Source organism: Mya arenaria, chromosome 13 (genome assembly GCF_026914265.1).
Source record: "Mya arenaria isolate MELC-2E11 chromosome 13, ASM2691426v1".
In the NCBI taxonomy this organism is placed as follows: domain Eukaryota; kingdom Metazoa; phylum Mollusca; class Bivalvia; order Myida; family Myidae; genus Mya; species Mya arenaria.
This window is the reverse complement of record NC_069134.1, coordinates 60,264,410-60,287,464: the sequence shown is the minus strand read 5'-3', so window position 1 is coordinate 60,287,464 and position 23,055 is coordinate 60,264,410. Positions and strand designations below refer to the sequence as shown.

The window sequence follows — 23,055 nt, the reverse complement described above, 5'->3', positions numbered from 1 at the left end:
ATAATTTGATAATCTTGTAGGTCAGTTAAATTTGGAGATGTTAAATGAAGATTTCAACACATTTTAGGCCATTCTCTTTGCGAAGCTTGTTAACAGTGTTACGTGTCCTATTTATCTCTGTGAACGGACTCAATCGAACCGAGTGTGCTGTCCTCCAACTTACAATGCAAAAGCATACAGAGCAAAATATTGTTATTCTAGAGGAATACTTTAAATGTTAAAATAATTCTTAATGGCATCCATTTAATTATCATTTCACCTATCAAGATTGGACCATGAACATTTATAATTCAATTTGCTGAATGCTTAATTGAGGCATTTTAAACTGTTCATTGACAAATTGCATTAATTCTATTGTAGGAAGGTATGGTTGAAGATCTTTGGAACAAGCCAAGATTTGAATTCGATGTAATTACGTTGTTTTTATTGACATTATCCACTCAATATACGAGCTGTATTTTTCTCCAAATATTTTAGTTTCTTCCACAATAAATTATGATATTTGTCTGCTAGTTTATCTGATTGGACATAATTATTCTCAACGACTTGTTTGAGTTGACACATTCAACATACTCATAAACAATGCATTTAAAATGGTGTCTCCCCTTAGTAGTTTAAAATTCTTTGTCTGCTATTTTGTCTGATTGGACACATTCAGTCACAACGATTTGTTTCAGCTGGAACATTCAACAAAATTGTATACAATGCATCTAAAATTTCGTCAATTTCTGAATAATGTTTTGATATTATTTCTTCAATTTAGTCCAATTGGACATACGTAGTCACAAAAAATTGTTTCAGCTGAATCATTCAACATACTTATATAAAATGGAGAAGGTCAAAATAACCTTCAATGATTCTCGAGTTATAACGCGTTAATATAGACATGATGATTGGAGAATTATTGCATGAAATGAAAGGACATTTAGCATGAGAGCAAACATTTAGGTATATTATATTGGAATCATACATGTGGATAACTTAAATTGTATAGTAAACACATCTAAAGAAGACTTTGAGTTTTAATTGTCTTATTAACACTCGCCTATTGTTGTTACTTTTTTAAATAGGACACTCGAAAAAATCAAGTTTATCAGTACTTATGTTCCTTGCATTTTTTGTGCTTCACTTTTATTGTCTAGACATGAGTTACACCTTAAAAAATATCAAAGTGTTCCATAAGAGTTGGTGATATATTTGATACAATGAATTCATCTAAACAGACAATCATAGCCAATGTAAGTTAACTAACAGAATGCAAGCAATAAACATTAGCCAGAAAGTTGACTTTCCGCAAGATATCCATTCCTTTGCACAAGTGAACGACCCCTCTTACATACCATCTTATTATTTGGCAACACATCATAGTTTGATTCTTGTTGTTTTCATCATTCGTACATTAAAGTTTTTTATTTCCTTACAAACCATCATCAAATAAGCAAATCATCATTTTGAACTATCAATTACACTTAAGTTTGCGATGGAAGCAATCGTAATATGTATGATCTTCAATAGACGAGAAAGAAAGATTGTATTGGTAATCTTCGCTTGCGTCTGCGGAAATATTGCCTGTGATGCTACTGTTTTTATCGCCATATAGATTTGTTGTCCACAAGTTTAGCTACAAAACTGTGGGACTGCTTCATTAAAGGATTTTAGTGTAATCTTCAACAATCTCTTATCTGTAAAACCATCACTGGTAGCAACAATTTCATTCGTTATCATTTGTTCAACTGTGCTTTCAAAGTCATTTAATGAAACGGGCCTTGGATTAAACATTTTGTTTACCTGACCTCACCAAGGCGGTGACTCCAATATTAAAAACTGATCAAATTGAATAAATGGAATGGTAAATTGCCACTAAGTATTCACTAATTTTTGTAAATCCGCCTAAATCTCAGTTTATCATTCTTCTTTTGAATTCGATTATCTAAAATGGCAAGGCAATGTTTAAGGATTGTAGATTGCTATGCGTTTTACATGGCGATAAATTAGTTCAGTTAGTAGCGCTTCTAGGTCATAATCCGAGAGTCAGTGGTTCGTGCCTTACATTCGGATATTGAAGTTTGTACAGGTGGGTTGCTATAATATGAAACCCATTATTAACCCATTTGTATTCTGAAGAGATGTTACAATAATTGTTAAAATGTAGAGACATAGGGACGTACGTATCTTGAATGGAATTTTAGAGAAAAAAATCTATACATGTTTTCCGTCATCCAAAACACATCATTTTGTCGGAACAGACACATTTTAAAATATCCTGAGCAAATGTTTTCTTCGGTATATATTGTTTGACAAAACTAAATGATTATAGAGAACTTGAAACATTGACGATGTTCTAGAAGACTGGCCCCCTTGAAGCATCTATTGAACCAAAGGCATTTTCTTTTAGTTGAGTTGTGTCTGAATTTGTGTCACACTCTGAGATTTTGGGTCCTATTAAGGTTATGGACATAATGAAATATGCACATATCTGTGTTCACTAGCCTGTCTTGAATGTAACGCTGAATCTTTGTTTTTGTGTTCTTTTCATTATTTTTTATCAAGGAATGACGTATTATCCGATACTGGTATGACGAAGTTAATTGTCATTTTCTGCAAATCAATTTGATAAGTTTGTGACATGTTTTAAACATGAACAGATTTGGCTGAAAAAGGTAACTCATTAAAGTGGAAAAATACAGGACAATACGCAATGTTTTCCTATAATTTTCTTATATATTATTTTGGTTACTGACGATTGAAGCCATGCTTTTTACAGCCAACTCAAAACATGTATTATTTTTAAAAATATATTAATTCATACGGACCAAATACTAACTTACCGATAAACGTTGAGGTTACCTGCTTTTATCATTCTAGATTTAACCAGACATTAATGGAAAAATTATCAGTCCCAACAATATGAAGACAAGCGGACAAAAATCCAAGGTATAACAACTGCTCAAGTACTTAGCAGATGTTCGACATTCCATAACAGTTGTGAAACAACTGGTACAAAACTGGATAAATAAAAACACCAAGCAGACATAACGATGCAAAACAACCCAGGATCTGAGTATGAAAGACATTAAAGGATAATAGAATTATCCGCTGAAATCATAATAATCTTAGCTGCGATTTCCTTTCGACGGCAATATGCACAGCAGACGATGAGAATCAATGATAATTGTCGGGATGTTGTATTAGCGGTTTATCTCTTATGATTCCGACAACACCGGTTTTGCACGTCCACACCCACCCACCATGTGTTTTACTGCCAAAACGTAAAGTTCGTTTAAAACTTGGTCAAAATCAAGGCAACAAAAGGATAAAATATATAATAGGTTTCTCAGGATGGTCAATTGCCGCTCGGACTCAAGTTTTTTTCTTCGATTTTATGCAATACGAAGTATGCATATATCCTTGGTGTTATTTTTGCATATTGGCGCTACGCTATTGACATTAAAAGTTGAGTTGAACATTATATGGAGGGTATCTTCTACAACGAATCCATAAGTTCACATAGACGACCATGTAGCTTTAATAAATTATAATAAGTAATTGCTTAATTTGCCTTCCGGTCAGTCCGTCCCACTTTCAATTAAAAATAGCCCGTGGACAACATAGAAGTTTCCAGCATGGCTTAATATTTGGATCTTGAGTGGAAGAAAGATGATATCGGTTCCTTGTAGGTAAGGCAGAATTTAAACTTCTTGTCAATCCGATCCGTTACTGTGTCTGCTCCATTAATGTTTTATTTATACGGTCAATGTCAAATGGCGGTGTCAAAGAACAAATTAAGTCACTATTTTTCCTCATAAGTTACATCTGATTCCGATTGTCATATCACAAATAAGCTTAAGAAAACAGAAGATCTTGGGTACAGTGCCATTCAATCGCTTTGATAATAATAGATTACAAACGGACTAATACAATATTCATTTACTAATTATGTTCATATCTTTCAGTAATTATTTTAGCGTTTGAATAGCAAAATGTGAACTATGATTAATTGTATTATTTATTATTGTAACACCCGAACTGCTTCGATCAAAGAGTCACACTCATGCAATTAATGTTCCATTTGTTTCTTGCGTTGCATACTAGCCAAAACATAACTTCCTGCAGAGATTTTGCATTAATCATATCCACTGAAAATCGACTTCAATGTTGCCTGTTATCTCCTGCAAATTGACTGCAATGACAGTAAATACCTAATAGATCATCGAATTGTCTTCTTAAATTGTTTTCTTATTACAAACGTCGCGGAAAAGAATAATGCATTTACCCCTGCAGAGGCCTACAATCGGTTCAACTTAATTGGCACGAATCAACTAGACTTATTTGCACCTTCACAGTTATGACTTGTTAAACTTTCTTGAACTAAGACGAACGCAATGTCTTATCAAACTTTTAATATTTTGAAGCGTAATTGATATTGGAAATTATACTGCAAAACGTTTGAGAAAGTTATTGCCATTGCAGATGATTTTTAATTAATATAACAAGGTCTTTAAGTATCGATTTCTCAGATTGTCATAATCTCACAACTATATTTTTCCTGTTTTGCCAGTTTATTTTCATGACCTAATCTTGTAGGTCAGTTAAATTTTGAGATTTTAAATTAAGGTTTCACCATTTTTCGGGTCAATATTCTTTGCGAAACTTGTTAACAGTGTTACGTGTCCCATTTATCTTGGTGAAGGGGCTCAATCGAACCGAGCGTGCTGTCATCCAACAATGCAAAAGCATACAGAGCAAAGTATTGTTATACTAGAGAAAGACTTACATTGTTAAAATAATTCTTATTGGCATCCATTCAATTATCAAGATTGGACCATGGACATTTATAATTCAATTTGCGGAATGCTTAATTGAGGCTTTTTTTAATTGTCGATTGACAAATAACATTATTTCAATTAGGAGGGAATGGTCGGAGATCTTTGGAACAAGCCAAGATTTAGTTCACTGTAATAGCGTAATTTTGATTGAGATTATTCAGTCAATATACGAGCTGTTTTTTGCTCCAAAGATTTTAAAAGTTAGTTTCTTCCGAAATAAAGCAAAATATATTTCTGCTAGTTTGTCTGATTGGACAAAACTAGTTTCAAAGATTTGTTTCAGTTGAAACATTCAACATAATTCTTAACAATGATTTTAAAATTTGGTCTATTCAAAGATAATTCAAAGATATGTGTCTGCTATTTTGTCTGATTGGACACAATCAGTCACAACGATTTGTTTCAGCTGAAACATTCGACATAATTACGAGGGGGAGTCAATAAGTTCGTGAAGGACCCCTTTTTGTCGCTTATTGTACATCTTTTTTTTTGAATTGTTTTTAACATCATATTTCACATGTGATTTAATAAATATGGAAATTAATTACTAACTTATTTCATATTTTAAATATTTTATATTGATTTATTATTATACACTGTCAACAACGCGGCGCACTTTGAAATGGCGCTGTATCTAACATAACAATGTTTTCCCAAGATAACGCCCCGGCCCACCGTGCACAGGTGATATACAATGGATTTAAAATTTTGTCAATTTCTTAATAATGTTTCGATATTATTCCTGCAATTTTGTCCAATTTGACACACTTAATCACTCCGATTTGTTTCAGCTGAATCATTCAACATACTAAGTTATATAAAATGGGAAAGGTCAAAATAACCTTCAATGATTCTCAACTTATAACGTGTTCATATAGACAAGGCGATTGGAGAATCAATGCATGAAATTATAGAAGATTTAGGATGAGAGCCAACAGTTTGGTATATTATATTGAAATCATACATGCGGATAACTTAAATTGTATAGTAAACACAATTCAAGTCAAGTAGACTCTGAGCTTTCATTGTCTTATTGACAATAGTTGTTACTTTTTCTAAATAGGACACTCGAAAAATCAAGTTTATCAGTACTTATGTTCCTTGTGCTTAGCTTTTATTGTCTAGACATGATTTACACCTGAAATAAATATCAAAGTGTTCCATAAAAGCTGGTGATATATTTGATACAATTAATTCATCCAAACAGACAGTCATAGTCAATGTAAGTTGACTAATAAAATCAAAGCAAAAAACTTTAGGCTGTGCCCGTGCCAGAAATTGACTTTATGCAAGATAACTATTCCTTTGCACGAGTGAACGACCTCCCTTACATTGCATCTTATTATTTGGCAACACATCATAGTTTGATTATTGTTGTATTCAACATTCCTACATTAAAGTATTTTTTCCTTACAAACCATCATTAAATAAGAAAATCATCATTTTGAAGTATCAATTACACTTCAGTTTGCGATGTAAGCAATCGTAATATGTATCATCTTCAACAGACGAGAAAGAAAGATTGTATTGTAAATATTCGCTTGCATCTGCGCAAAGTTTGCAGATTGTATCTGATGTTTTATCTTTCTCATTGATTTAATACCAAGCAGCAGGGATTGAATCCTAAGCATTTCAATGGGTTATAACGAAACATGAAGTTTAAATGAAAAGCAAAACTATTCTCTTTCTATAATTGATATAAAACAATGAACTCAATCTATCAGGTCTGATTTGTAAATAATGACCTGTATGTCATGTTGATATATTACATGTATGATTCAAATATAAAACCATAAATTACAGACACACAGGCAAAAACAAAATATATTGGAATACAAATGTATTGTTCACTTATAAAATTTGACTGTCACCTGTTAAAAAAATCATCTAAAGCTCTTATCTGAGGCATCACAAACTTGAACAGATGCTAGGAATATAATTCAATACACGCTGAAAGCAGACGAAGATGTTCTGCAATTAGAGAACAAAACAAAAAGATAAGTCTGAGAAATTATTCAAGTATATATATTTGTAATCCTTAGTTTAAATCATTCCAATTCCCACTGAAGTATCTTTCTGACTATACTATGCATGAAAGACGATGTTAATCGTCGAAGATTTATTTTATACGAGTGATGTATCGCTTTAATTTCTGCCAACATCCACGCATCTTATCGAGTTCCCAATGGGTGCAAGTTCGATAATCGGTATTGAGCTTTTTGGGATAGCTTTTATAACAATTCGGTGATGGATGTAAGGAAATAAGGCAATTCAATCGAAGAGGAGAATGTATAACAACCTACTACCTGAGGTTTCATCGTTACTTTTAAATATCTCGGTTGTCTGTGTATTGACCGAATGTTTCCATACATAGATGAAATTCACTTCTAGAATCGTCAACGTTTTAATGACACCCATGATTTGCAAACTTAATCTCTCATAGATCTAAAACGCCGAAAAAAGGTTTCTATGTGATGTATGGCTGTCTGAATAGCGACAATATATTTCAGATTATCCGAAATAAAATGGCGTTTAACCTATCAAAAATGTTCTTTTAATTTCTTCAGATGTATTTCAAAGATATCTAAGAAGGCGCAAACTGGCTAAACATGTAAATCATTTGGCTGTGAATCCGCAATTCTAAAACTAAATGTTTCAGAACCGTTACTCCCCTAATTTCCGTAATCGTGTCCATGCAGTAGACCAACCAAAAAGACGCGATGTTGAAACATACGTAAAGATATAAACCAATTGGTATTGTGTCATACAATAAGATTAAAGAAGACTTCAAGTTGCACAGCCTGTCCGTAAAGTGTCTATAACAGTTGGACACACTGTGCCTCTTAAGTTAACTTTAAGCTACTTGGCTTGTCCCTACAGTGACCATCACAGTTGGAGACATATTGCCTCTTAAGTTGACTTTAATGCGTCTTGGCCTGTCCCTACAGTGACCATGGCAGTTGAAGACACAGTGCCTCTTAAGTTGACTTTAAGCTACTGGGCCTGTCCCTACAGTGACCGTCATAGTTGGAGACAAAGTGCCTCTTAAGTTGACTTTAAGCTACTGGGCCTGTCCCTACAGTGACCGTCATAGTTGGAGACAAAGTGCCTCTTAAGTTGACTTTAATGCGTCTTGGCCTGTCCTGCAGTGACCATGGCAGTTGGAGACAAAGTGCCTCTTAAGTTGACTTTAATGCGTCTTGGCCTGAAGTGCAGTGACCATGGCAGTTGGAGACAAAGTGCCTCTTAAGTTGACTTTAATGCGTCTTGGCCTGAAGTGCAGTGACCATGGCAGGTGGTGATACAGTGCTTGTTAAGTTGAATACGAACACTAGAATACATTGGAGCAGATGAAATAGCACAGGTGTTGTTTTTTCTTTGCGGAATTTATACTATAAACTGGAAGCTTTAACTGGAACAAAACATTTATAAAAATAACGACTATTTAATGACAATACTTGTAACCTGCTGTTAAGAAGTTAACAGTTGTTCCCATAGCTATCATAGAAGCACGACGTGTATAAAAAGTTAAAGCAAGTACACTACTCACGGTTGTTGAACTGCCTGGGTTGTGTCTTATTCGATATATTTTTTTGATAAGCGTGCATTTTTTTGGAAATTGGATTTTGTCGATGCACGTTACACATCAGTCTTCTTACTAGCAACACATTTTCATCATAGAATGTCAGTTATGATTAATTTCATATCTTACCACCCCGAATTGTTTATATCATAGAGTCGCATTTGAGAATGCATCATTTGTTTCGTGATGGCAAACCAACCGCTGAGTAATGTATCTTTTTCCTTTCATGGATTAATCATATCAAATAAAAGACGATGCCATGAAATTGTTGTTTACTATCTTTAAAGGCAAACGATGTGTATAAAAGGATCATCGCATTGGCAAGCTCCGATTTGTATCTTCTTAAATTGTTGTTTTCTTATTACAACGGTACAGTAGGACATTATAAAATCTCTGCATTGCCCGACATGTCCATCCGACTTTATTGGCTCGAAAAACTTAGTTTCAAACACCTTGTTTGCACCTGGTACTTCATATCTGGTTGGAATTTTAACAAAATAAAGAATTGAATGCCAAGGTACATAAACAAACGTTGTATTTTTTTAAATTCTAATTTTGACAATGTTTTTTTTTATCTGTGTAACTTGTGTTAATCTGTGTAACTTTTGATTTATCGCCATATATATTTGGTGTCCTATGTTTACCTCAAATCCTTATACAGTCGAACCTCGTTGGTTCGAACTCCCAGGGACCGACAAAAATACCTTGCGCCTCGGAAAATAAGATCCAAGCGGGAATGCTTGGCTTAAGTAGAAAAATCGATCCTTTATTCAGTTCGGACCAGCGAGGAAATCGAACCAAGCGAGTTCGAAGAGAACCAAGAGCATAATACTAGTTTATTCGTTGCAAACTTGCATCAGTTGTGTATGAACTTAAGCATTTAACATAAGTAAAATATTATATTAAGAATAGTTGTGTAGATTCAGAGAGTTAGACGTGATTACAAGTATTAGAAGTAGAATACAAACGAAAAAACGTGACATATATATATATATATATATATATATAAATTTATGGATGGCAGGATTTCTTGTTGCGAAAAAAATAATCAAAGCCTTGACCTACCGCAGAAATTTCTTTTTGTAAGTCAATCAAGTTGCCATATACCAATCATTTGAGCGCACTACCCATAAACCAAATAGTCACGCTTAACTTAAACTTTTGAGGTTTGGGTACATTGGCAGCAGTTTTGTCGGCATGGTAATGGTTATGAAATGTTTAATATAATACGAATATTTCATTGGTGTTCGAGTTCCGGTTTAGATAAATCTAACATTTAAGAAAATAAAATTTAGGTTAACAATTAACCGTGTAGTGCGAGGTCACAACGATGCCATTATCTATAACAGCAGAGCAAGTTTGTTTTGGTCTACCTGGTTCGTCAATGTATTTTACTTGAGTATTTTATTATGTTTACCCCGCGTAGGTAAAACATAAATTTATCTTCTGGTCAGCCTATCCCACTTTCACTGAAAGGTGGTTTTATACAGGTATTTTTTATCTTTGCCCATGAGTAAGATAAGGAGGCCAAATATTTAGATCGATTTATCTGGGGTTTGAGAATTATAATATCTGCTCCTTGGAGGTAAAGCAGGATTTCGACGTCTTATCAGTCCGTTTCCGTTATTGTTTCTGCTCCATAATCTTTGATTTAAAAGTCCAATGTCAAATGTTGGTGTCAAAGATCAAGCTAGTCAGTATTTCATTTCTTAAGTTGCATTTGATCTGGATTGTGGTATTACAAACAAGCATAAGAAGAACTCGGGTACAGAGCCATTCGATCGCTTAGATAATTATAGATTACACATGCGCTGATGCAGTATGCATTTTAATTAATAATGCTTATAGTTTTTAATAATTAGTGTAGCTTTTGAATAACAGAAGAACGAACTATGATTAATTGTTATATTTATTATTGTACCACCCGAACTGCTTCGATCAAAGAGTCACACTCATGCACGTCATGTTCCATTTGTTTCATTTGTTTCTTGCCTTGCATACTAGCCAAAATATAACTTCCTGCAGAGATTTTGCATTAATCATATCCACTGAAAATTGACTTCAATGTTGCCTGTTATCTCGTGCAAATTGACTGCAATGACAGGAAATACCTGAAAGATCATCGGACTGTCGCGGAAAAGAATAATGCATTACCCTTGCATAGGCCTACAAATTGGTTCAACTTTATAAGTACGAATCACATAATTGTGTATACGTTGTTTGCCTCTGCACAGTTATAACTTGTTGAAATTTCATCAACTAAGACTAACGCAATGTTTAATCATTTTTTTATTATTTTGAAATATAATTCATACTGGAAATTATATTGCAAAACTGTGGAGAATATTGTTGCATTACGTAGTTTTTAATTGACATTTTCCACCCGATATACGAACTGTATTTTTCTCCAAAGCATTTTAAAGTTTGGCTCTTCCGAAATAGTTTAAGGCTATTTTTCTGCTTTTTTGTAGAATTGCACACACGCAGCCTAAAAAGATTTGTTTCAGTTCAAACATGCAACATAATTACTCACAAGGAAATAGGTCAAAATGCCCCTTAATCATTCTTAAGCAGTATTACATGTTAATATATACATGGCGATTGGTTGGTCAATACATGCTATGTTTTTTAGCATTGAAGCAACCAGTACGGTGTATTAGACCTTTAGTTTCCATTGTCTTCTTGACGCGCACCAATATTTTGAATATTTTTCACGGAAACTCATGTTCATTAGTACTTATGTTCCTTGTGCTTAGCTTTTATTGTCCAGGCCTAAGTTAAACCTCAAATAAATATGTGTTCAACAAGTGTCAGTAATATATTTACAACAATTTATTAATGAAACAATAACTAAAGACAATTATAGTCAACATATGTGAACTAAAAAAATCTAAGAAATACCCATTACTTTGTGCCTGTGCCAGTAATTTGAACTTCCGCAATATGAATGCATGTTCCTTTGCACGAGTGCGATAGATCCCTGTTATATTGCATCGTATTAGTTGGCAACACATGAGAGTTTGATTATTGCTGTATTCAGTATTCCTAAAATAAATTTGTATTTTCTTATCAACCATTATTTAATAAGCAAATCATCATTTTGAAGTATCGATTACACTTAAGGGTGCGGTGTAAGCAATCGCAGTAGGTATCTTCTTCAACAGACAAGAAATGATACTTGTATTGTTAGCTCGCATCTGCGCAAATTTTGCAGATTATATCTGATGTTTTTATCTTTCTTATTGATTTGATATCAAGCAACAGGGATTGAATCCTAAGCATTTCAATTAGTTATAACGAAACCTGAAGTTTAAATGCAATGCAAAACTCCTAACTTTCTATTAATAATATAAAACAATTGATGAAAAAAAATATGAACTCAAGTTTTGCATGAGCACCTGGAATCAAGCTATCAGGTCTGATTTGTAAATAATGAATTGTATTTCATTTTGATATCTTATGTATGATTCGAAACCATAAATTAGAGACACACATAGAAACAATGGCATTTATTGGAATACAAAAGTATCGTTAATCAATCAACTTGGTCTATCACCTGTTTACATAATCATCAGAAGCTCTCATCTTAGGAATCACAATATTGAACAGATAATTGGAGTATAATTCAATAAACGCTGAAAGCAGACACAGATGTTTTGTATTTAGGGGAAAAAAGTCTGAGAAATTATTCAAGTATTTATATAAGTAAACATTAGTTTGAATGATTTCCATCCTCATGTCTTACATCATATCTTTCCCAGTGTACAATGCATGAACGACGATGTAAATCCTCGGGGATTTATTCTATACGTGACCATGGCAGTTGGAGACACAGTGCTTCCTAAATTGACTTTAAACTACTGGGTCTGTCCCTACAGTGACAATGTCAGTTGGAGACACAGTGCTTCTTAAGTTGACTTTAAACTACTGGGCCTGTCCCTACAGTGACCATGGCAGTTGGAGACACAGTGCTTCTTAAGATGACTTAAAGCTATTGGGCATGTCCCTACAGTGACAATGACAGTTGGAGACACAGTGCTTCTTAAGTTGACTTTAAACTACTGGGCCTGTCCCTACAGTGAACATGGCATTTGGAGACACAGTGCTTCTTAAGTTGACTTTAAACTACTGGGCCTGCCCCTACAGTGACCATGGCAGTTGGAGACACAGTGCTTCTTAAGTTGACTTTAAACTACTGGGCCTGTCCCTTCAGTGACCATGACAGTTGGAGACACAGTGCTTCTTAAGTTGACTTTAAACTACTGGGCCTGTCACTACAGTGACCATGACAGTTGGAGACACAGTGCTTCTTAAGTTGATTTTAAACTACTGGGCCTGTCACTACAGTGACCATGACAGTTGGAGACACAGTGCTTCTTAAGTTGACTTAAAGCTATTGGGCCGGTCCCTACAGTGACCATGACAGTTGGAGACACAGTGCTTCTTTAGTTGACTTATTCTACTGGGCCTGTCACTACAGTGACAATGACAGTTGGAGACACAGTGCTTCTTAAGTTGACTTAAAGCTATTGGGCATGTCCCTACAATGACAATGACAGTTGGAGACACAGTGCTTCTTAAGTTGACTTAAAGCTACTGGGCCTGCCCCTACAGTGACAATGACAGTTGGAGACACAGTGCTTGTTATGTTGACTTCGAACCATAGAAACAATGTTCATAGAATAAACCTGAGCAGATGACGTAACATAGGTGTTGATTTTTTCAAACGGAATTTACAAAATGGAAGCTGTAACTAAAGGCGGAACTAAACAATTATAATAATAACGACTATTTAATGACAATACTTATAACATACGATTCTTTCAGAAGTTGCCAGTTGTTCCCAAAGCTATCATAGAAGCACGGCGTGTATGAAAAAGTAAAGCGAGTGCACTTCTCAAGGTTGTTGAGCTGCCTGGATTCTGTCTTATTAGATATAAATTTTAGATCAGCGTGCATTCTTTTTAATTCTCAATTCTTCCGTCGATGCACCTTACAAATCAGTAACCCAGCTAGCAAAACATTTGCATCATAGAATGTCAGTTATGATTAATTTTATATCGTGCCACCCCGAATTGTTTATGTTAGAGAGTCACATTCGAGAATGCATCATTTGTTTGTCGATGGCATGCCGACTATAGTATATTTTTTCCTTGCAAGGATTTTGCATTAATCATATCAAATAAAAGACGATGTCACGAACATTTTGTCTGCAATCTTTAAAGGCAAACAGTACGTTAAAAAAATCGGATTGTCAAAAACAGATTTACAGCTTCCAAAATTGTTTTCTTATTGCTTCCGGTACAGCGAAGGACAATATGCAATCTTTGCATTGGCCGACGAGTTGACTCAACTTTTTTGGAACGAAGCACCTGGTTTGTATTACCTTGTTTGCACCTGGTATTTTATGTCTAGTTGGATTTTAACATACATGTAGTTATGAAATTAATGCCAAGCCTTTTATATTCGTACAGTTTCAAACTATTAAATTAATATTTTGGAAATTCCAACACATACAGAATTGTTTTTTTATCTATGACGCTTTTGTTTTTGATTTACAATTCATGCAAACAACAGCATTTCTTGAAAATTCGATATTAACTGCTAGCACTAAAACACAATTTAAACAGTTTGTTTTATTAACGTTATGAACAAAACTAACTTTTTAATGCATTTATGGCTTCTAAAATATAACGTATTACCAACAAATGCATACCATACAAAGAATCACGGCGCACACAGCTTTGCATCCTTCTACAAAATTCCTTAAGTTGAAATTTTCGCGAAGGATTGCATCTTTAAAATACAAGGAAATCTTCAAAAATGAAGAAGCAGAAAATAGCAAAGTCTTTGAAATATGTTCATAACTTTTATGTCAAAAAAGCTATTTAGAAATTAACGTCATTTTCTTGTATGTTAATATCGGTTTTAACCCGTGGTAACCTATGTGTGAACCCCGTTGGAGTGACGTGATTCCTCACCGTGTTCGAAGTTTACTCCTTCAAACTACCTCGTACGCCATTTAAATGACCTCTTAACTCGTTAAGACGCTCTACGTATCATTTTAAACGGTATAAATAATTTAAACCTCCATACCATTGTACATTAATGAGCGAAAACAAAAACATGGTATGATTATTTTGTTAATGCTCATTAAATCTTAACAATAACCAGTGCCAATTCCATCGAATTGCATTCATGAAAGGGAAAGTAAATATAACCCTTAAAAAACGATGCATTTCACTATTTGGCAACACACCAGAGTTTGATTATTGTTGTATTGTATTCAACATTCCTAAAATAAGTTCGTATTTTCTTACAAAGTTTCATTAAATGAGCTAATCATCTTTTTTGGAGTAGTAATTATATTGAAATTTGCCATGTCAGCATTCTTGATGCGTTTTTCTATTAAACAAACTGAGAGAAAAGAGCGATTTGTTTACGCTTTGCCTGCATCTGCAAACATGTTTTTGCATTAATTTGATGATCCTATATTTTTATCATTCGCTTGATATAAACCAACAGGTTTTTGGATTCCTAAAAGCTCGAACGCTTTCTATCTTTATCACCAAATTACCACAGATTAAAGGTGAATTTTTTAAATTGTTTTTTCATCTCCGATTTGATTGAAGAAGATTATATGTCACATTGTTATTGTTAATATCGCCTTGCAATATTTCCAATGTCAAAACTATCAACGTTTGCAGATAGTTTAATTATTATACTCGCGATATTTATTGACAGAATTTGTAATGCTTCTATGGCCCCTGGGAATTACGTGTACAAGGTCAGACGTAGAACTGTTCGTAATCATAACCCCTGGTAACTTCATGGACAATCTCAGACTTAGAACTGTTCGTTATCTTGACCCCTGGTAACTTCATGGTAATCTTGACCCCTGGTAACTTCAAGGACAAGTTCAGACTTGGTTTATGAACCGGGTTTATGTTTAAACTTTTTGCTACTGAGCATGTTTCTGTAGCTTTTTGCATATATATTGGAACTGCTCCTAATCATGGCCCCTGATTAACTACATGGACAGACTCAGACTCTGAACTGTTCCTAATCTTGGCCCCTGGTAACTTCATGGACAAGCTCAGACTTGAAACTGTTCGTAATCATGGCCCCTGTTAACTGCATGGACAAGCTCAGACCTGGATCTGTTCGGAAACATCATTTTGCATAGAAAGAAGGTAATACAGAATGTTTCAGAATGTGCGAAAATCAAAGTGTGAGGAATTGAAACATGGTCGATGAAATCAGTACCAGTGTGAATCATTTCAATCTTCACTGTGATCTCATTCTGACTACTTCTCATGGAAAACGAATCGATGATTCAAGGTGTGAAAAATTGATATACTAACAGAAATGATTCAATGATTATTGGTTTGAATCATTACATACATCACTGTGATATCATAGATGAATCGATGGTGTTCATCTGGAATTTCAGCTACACTTGTGCTGAATCGCTAAAATCTCTGCCCACATTATTCGGTTTTTACTTTGTGCACGTGGTGGTTGTCGGATTATTTGTACTCCCACGCGAACAAGGCCAATTCGACAGGTGTTCTGATAAAATTGTTAGTCATATTTATTGCGCATAGACATAATGTAATCCTGGCTATAGCTATCCTAGTTCTTTAACATGCATCGCTAAATAGCACGGTCACACGGGACCCCTATTTAACGGCCCTGCCGAATGATGATTGGTATTCTTTGTGGTGCGGCAAAGAATCGAACCGGCAAACACTAAAATGACTGTCAAGTTTGTAACCACTACACCATGTTTTTCTTTAAACAGTCAAATTTATATTATTTCACTAATAAATCTCTATAAATCCCCTGAAAGCGTGAAATTAAAACAATTTATTAAATAATGTTTAGTTATTCAAACTTTAGTGAGGGTATATCAACATTTCAAAACCCAGGGTTGTCCGCCAATGTCCAGACTACGACCGATAATATAAATCAAAGCTGAGCTGTATAGTTGGTATCGGTGTTAAAATAGTATACTGTTGAAGTGCTATTAAATGTTTCAGTTCCCGTTTCTCACGGTAATTACAATATAATTGGTAAAATATTAGGTTAACTAATTAAAATCATTTTAAGCGTGCGAGTTACTTAAGTGAACGAAGAATGATATTAACATTGTCAAAGGTTATTTGATAGGCCCTCCTTGACTTTGACTGAAAAGTGTCTTATAGCTGCATCTCACAAAACATTTTACGTTTCGTCTTTGAATGAGCCAATTTTTGCGTAAACGTCTGGAAACCAGTGATAAAAGTCGACTGAAAAAGAGTAGATCGGAGTTTTTATATCTACACTCGAAAAATTATTTTAATGGATAAAAGCGTTACTTATGCTTGTAGTCATTATTTTCGGCAGTTTTCTGAACAATTGCTTTTTTATTCTGAACAATTGCTTTTTTATTGTAAGTTATCTCTAAGCGACTTAATTGAAGGCATTTATGCCAGAATCAGCTTATTAAAAACTTTCACTGAGAGTGCAGCTTTAATATTAAGTAGTCTTGTACCCAAAGATGTTACAATCAGCATACATAAAACAAGCAGGGTTTTCAAAATTGTCTTCAAAGTGGTCGGTTAGAATATAACCCATGACGGACACGCAGGTTTTGCAAAATTGTCGTGGAAGTAATCGGTTAGAAACAAATCCATGAGGGTCAAGCAGTGTTTGCAAAATTGTTTTGAAAGTGATTGGTTAGAATCTAACCCATGACGGACAACCAGTTTAACAAAATTGTTTTGAAAGTGATCTGTTAGAATTTAATCCATGACGGACAACGTCAAGTCGTCATGAAAGCGATCAGTTAGAATCTTACCCCCGCCGAACAAGCAGGATTTACAAAAAAATGTCGTAAAAGTGATCGGTTACAATCTAGCCAATAACTGATAAGTTGTCTTGATATCGATCACTTAAAATCTAACCCATGACGACCAAGCACGTGCAAGAAATATGGCGTACATTATTAATTATTCCATGCATATTTGTTTTGCTATAGACCTCTAACTTGTCTTACCAGTTGATTATATAACGAATACTTAAAAAAAGACATGAAACAATGTATAAGACCAAGTTATTTCTCTCATTCCGCTATGCTTGCTGCATTTCTCTCATATTTCACACATGGGTGTGTAACCCATATGTGTTTCTATACAGATCTTCATGAAACATGATCATGACATGTGCATATCGAATCCCTGAAGTTGATTATACAATACGACTTTATATAAAGATCTCTGACATAGGCCATCACATGCCATTCATTTTTCGACGGCGAGGAATGTTGGGCAAGGGTGGTAATATAAAAACCTGACAGGTGGTTAATTGTTTAAGTGAATGTGATTCGACCCATTGCTTCTCGTTCCCGTGCTTTTGTTCTTACATGTTCAACTTGTAAAAGTATGTATCTCCTTTCATATGTTAGCATTTAAATGCACACAATGCATACCTAGCATGAAATAAACAGTCAGATTGAGCTGTTTATTGACAAAATAATTAGTGCAACACTGCCACCCTGCAGTGACAGCTTAAAAGCTTCCATTAAGTGAACTAAAACCTGCACTAACACGAAGTGCCTCGAGGTCCGGATTCTTGAAACATCTTAAGTCATTTCGTAAATTCAGTATTTTTCCAAAGTATTTCATAGTCAATTTGAAAGAAAAGAACACGTGTTTCAACAAATTTCTTACATAACATAAATAAAGAATACATGTAAAGAAATTAAGATAGGATGAATGTGCCATGTAACTTGATTAATGAGATAATTAACTTTGGAAAATGACTTAAGTTAGTAACTGACATAAGATGGTTTATAAATTTCGGCCGAGCCAGCAACGTTCTTTGTTAAACCTGACACTAAATAGAAAAAAATACAGGTACAAGCTGAGAATGTAAACTTTACATGGACACCATGTACATGGATGTACATGGACCCGTCTTTTAAAAATACCATCAACCTAACAGAAACAGAATTTGAATTATTTTTTGTTGAGGAACCCAGGGCATACATACTATGACGAATCATGCAAAATCATAGATTATAGCTGTCAACTCGACACAGACACGGACAAAAATGTAATTGTTATCCACGAGCCATCAGCAGATTTTCAAACGGGTCAATTCCTTCCAATCTATAATGTTACATTCAAAATGGAATAATACCAGCTATCACCTGGCAGTTGTTAAGTCCTTTGTTGCACAAGCTTATTAAATAACCATTAAGTAACCGGTACTGACTTCTTGAAACACCCGCTGGATGGGACCGATGATTATCGTCAAAGACAGAAGTCGCAAAGTGATTAAAACGATGTATATCTTTAACCTATACCCTTGATATTCATACTTCTGATTTGAATACGTCTTTCAAACTCAACACTACAAGGGTTTGCGGCATTTTTGATTATTTAATTGGGCGTATTTCTTTCGATTGTTTGATCAACAGATAGGCTCAAATAGCACCGGACAATTTATCAATCAGGCTTCAGGGATTTGACCCTTATTGACCTTTCCAAATCACAAAACAGACTCAGCTACGCCTTGAAAGGTTTTAAAATCAGTTTAGTCGCTGATGATATTGGACACAGTGGGTCCTATTCAAATTCTGTCAATGAGGACATGACTTTTGACACGTCTTGGCTTTGATCATGTCTTGTCCCTTTGTTTCTAGTTTTGGAGAATGACCAAGATAAGACTAATTAGTTAGTATGTTGGACTAATTAGGCTAGTGAGGACAATAGGTCAAATCTAGTGTGGCATTCTCTTGGCGACCCGATCACAAGAAGAATGCCGATTAATAGACCATCGCAAATGACTAGACAATTATATTATCAACCACGAACTCTTCATTGTGAATGTATACAAATAAAAAAATGCCTGAAAATAACAGAACAGTCCTAAGCGTTATGAAGTTATCGCAGGGTATTTTCCAAAATGCTGATACATTTGTATTTTCAAATTGCTGATTTTAGCACAAAATTTTGCACCACGTATTTTGTTTTAGTAGCTCTTAATTTCGAGTTCTTTACAATTATGAACTTACAGGACTATGAAATAAAAGAAGGCATGATATTAATTGTAAATAATTACGTAAACTTCAAAGAGAGTTTTATTTGTGTTTGGCATTATTTGACATATCACAATTAATTGCATTGATATTTATATCTTAATGAATAATGTACTAGCTGTAAATGAGCTCCTTATATGACCACAATAATTCAATAAGTGTAGATCAACTGGTTTATCTTTCCGCAAGTTCAACAGCTTTATAACAACATGCATGATAAAATGTGTACTTTTGCATTAACTAATTTTACTTGGGTTGCCTTTGGCATGAACTCCAGACAAATGCATGTGATTCCGAAATAATAAAGGCATAAAATTAAGTCATAAAAGTTCTCTTTTTTAATCAAACATTACAATGCATGTAATTAGATTTATGGGATAATTGGATTGAGGTTCAAGTGCAAAAAAACTCATAGAAAATAAGAGAAGCTTCATTACACAAGCAAAATGCCAACTATTCCGAAAAATGTAAGTACCTAGGATCTAAGCAATAAAAATGCTCAATTTTAATCGAGCAAGATAATACATGTTATTTGATTCATGTGGTGATTAGATGTGGGCTTAAGTGCAAAAACTAAATAAAATAAGAGAATACTAGGTACAAAGAGGAAAATACCACATATTTCTAAATAAAACAAAAGTGCCTAAGATCTAAATTCTAAAAATGATCAATTTTTATCAATCATGATAATACATGTTATCTGATTTATGTGGTGATTAGATGAGGGTTGAAGTGAATAATCTTTCAAAAATGCGAACTTTCCAGTTTATTTATAAATATAGCGGCAAACATACTGTGATATTCTTTCAAGTGCACACAGTTGAAAAGACGAGTAGAAAAATTAAGCACGAGAGTCTTGAAATACTACATTGATGGTATGTTGAACAACTGAGAACCCCTGCACGAGGAAAGTGATATATTTTAGTATCAGCGAGCCAACAACAGGGGGGGGGGGGTGTTACTCGCATACATATTAATTGCATGTATACTTATGTAAAATATAGATATGCCCCTGTTTGCTTGTTGCTCCGCTGTTTCGTGTACAACCTTTGTTTATATTACAATAGCTAGCGATGCATTTACAATGGGTATACTCAATTTAATCCAACACACTTGGTTAAGGAAAGTTGAGCAAACAGCCATTTTGAAACCCATTATAGCATGTGTGCTTGACCGTTTATATAAATATTAAAACATGTTTGTTTAAGGCTACTCCAATAGAAATGTAAATGAAATATATACTGTTGGTTGAACTGCTACCAAATTGTATAACATAAAGTTTCCTCATCCCCAGAACTCGCATTCGTAAACATAGCAATACAATTACATATGAACACAGAGGGCTGGACTCAATACGGCTTGTACACTCACTTATATATACAAATACTTCCAAGACGGGTATAACCGGCACAGTGTCAAGCATATTACAAAATAATAGAAACAATTGGAAAATGTTCATACCTTTACTAGCAGTGGGATATACAATTCATAGGTGCACGCGGCTTCATTTCCCCTGAAAATGAATAAATGCATTATATTTTTTTACTCAATGGAATTTTCTAGGATAAACACAGCAGCCAAAAACTTTACTTTGATATTAGAAACATTCATCTAAAGCCAAAAGGATCACATAAAATCAGTTTCACTTAGGCAAATCAAATATAATGTTATAATCCGATTTCGCTGTCAAAAACGTAGGTTCGGTAGGTCGGGATGGTCTTTTTGGGTGTTAAAGTTTGGTTCGAATTAAAAAAAAATAATTAATGATTTTATTTAAGTTGCTTTAGTTAGCTTTAACAAAAAGGGATCATACAAAACGTATATGAGCGCGTCAGGCTCAGGTGCCTGAACCTACCGAAAGAATGTTTACGAAAGGAGAAAAAATTAATGGTATGGTGAGGTGGCAGTATAGAATTATGATCGGATGAAAAAATAGGGTCGTTCGAGAAACCGGAAACAACCGTATATTTATAACGTTTTAAAATCAGAAAAGGTATCACAATTAGGAAATAGCCGTTTCAGATTACGACCATATAGACCATCGAGAGGTAAAATAATGGAACTGCAAAGGGCGATTACAGGCGTTAGATGGCGCAACTATTGACATTCACCCTCCCTCGTGCCCGAAATACATGTAGTTTTTAAACAAGGATATGGGTTTTTGGGGTCATTCCTATATTTAAAGCTTCATTCTTTTAAATCCCGATAAACGTCCATGCAAATGATCCGTATGACATACTACAGTTTGCAAATAAACTTATAAAAACGTGCACCTCAAGTTAAACAAAACACGAACGCAATGTCATTTATAAAATAAGAGACAGCCAAATGTATACCGCCTCAAAGGCGCCTTCAGGCAGTCAGTTTCATTTCTTCAAAGTGTTTGGTGTGGTTATAGCGAGTGTCATTTAAATCTACGATTTCATTGTCGGTTGAATTAAAACCAAATGCAAACTTAACAAGTACGGATGCTTTGTGGAGTTGTAAGCCCGCATCTTCAGTAATCAGTTCCATGCGATTCGCTAAAGAATATCCCCAAAATGCAGACGGCAAACTTTACTTTGATATTAGAAACATTTATCTAAAGCCAAAAGGATCACATAAAATCAGTTTCACTTAGGCAAATCAAATATAATGTTATAATCCGATTTCGCTGTCAAAAACGTAGGTTCGGTAGGTCGGGATGGTCTTTTTTGGTGTTAAAGTTTGGTTCGAATTAAAAAAAAAAATAATGATTTTATTTAAGTTGCTTTAGTTAGCTTTAACAATAAGGGATCATACAAAACGTATATGAGCGCGTCAGGTTCAGGTGCCTGAACCTACCGAAAGAATGTTTACGAAAGGAGAAAAAATTAATGGTATGGTGAGGTGGCAGTATAGAATTATGATCGGATGAAAAAATAGGGTCGTTCGAGAAACCGGAAACAACCGTATATTTATAACGTCTTAAAATCAGAAAAGGTATCACAATTAGGAAATAGCCGTTTCAGATTACTACCATATAGACCATCGAGAGGTAAAATAATGGAACTGCAAAGGGCGATTACAGGCGTTAGATTGCGCAACTATTGACATTCACCCTCCCTCATGCCCGAAATACATGTAGTTTTTAAACAAGGATATGGGTTTTTGGGGTCATTCCTATATTTAAAGCTTCATTCTTTTAAATCCCGATAAACGTCCATGCAAATGATCCGTATGACATACTACAGTTTGCAAATAAACTGATAAAAACGTGCACCTCAAGTTAAACAAAACACGAACGCAATGTCTTTTATAAAATAAGAGACAGCCAAATGTATACCGCCTCAAAGGCGCCTTCAGGCAGTCAGTTTCATTTCTTCAAAGTGTTTGGTGTGGTTATAGCGAGTGTCATTTAAATCTACGATTTCATTGTCAGTTGAATTAAAACCAAATGCAAACTTAACATGTACGGATGCTTTGTGGAGTTGTAAGCCCGCATCTTCAGTAATCAGTTCCATGCGATTCGTTAAAGAATATCCCCAAAATGCAGACGGCATGATGTTGATTGGATAGCGTTTATCTATATTGTGCCTAAT

The 23,055-nt window shown here is 34.5% G+C and overlaps 1 protein-coding gene across 21 annotated transcripts in view; it reads right to left on the bottom strand.

Annotated features, from left to right (window-relative positions):
* The window catches only part of LOC128213615 (collagen alpha-1(I) chain-like), a 257,574-nt gene that overhangs the window by 128,890 nt on the left and 105,629 nt on the right, over window positions 1-23,055 (bottom strand). For all 21 annotated transcript variants that reach the window (XM_052919564.1, XM_052919571.1, XM_052919567.1 and 18 more), the window contains exon 2: window positions 20,957-21,008. The gene's annotated coding sequence lies outside the window, so the exon portion shown is untranslated. The remainder of the gene's footprint in view (window positions 1-20,956; window positions 21,009-23,055) is intronic.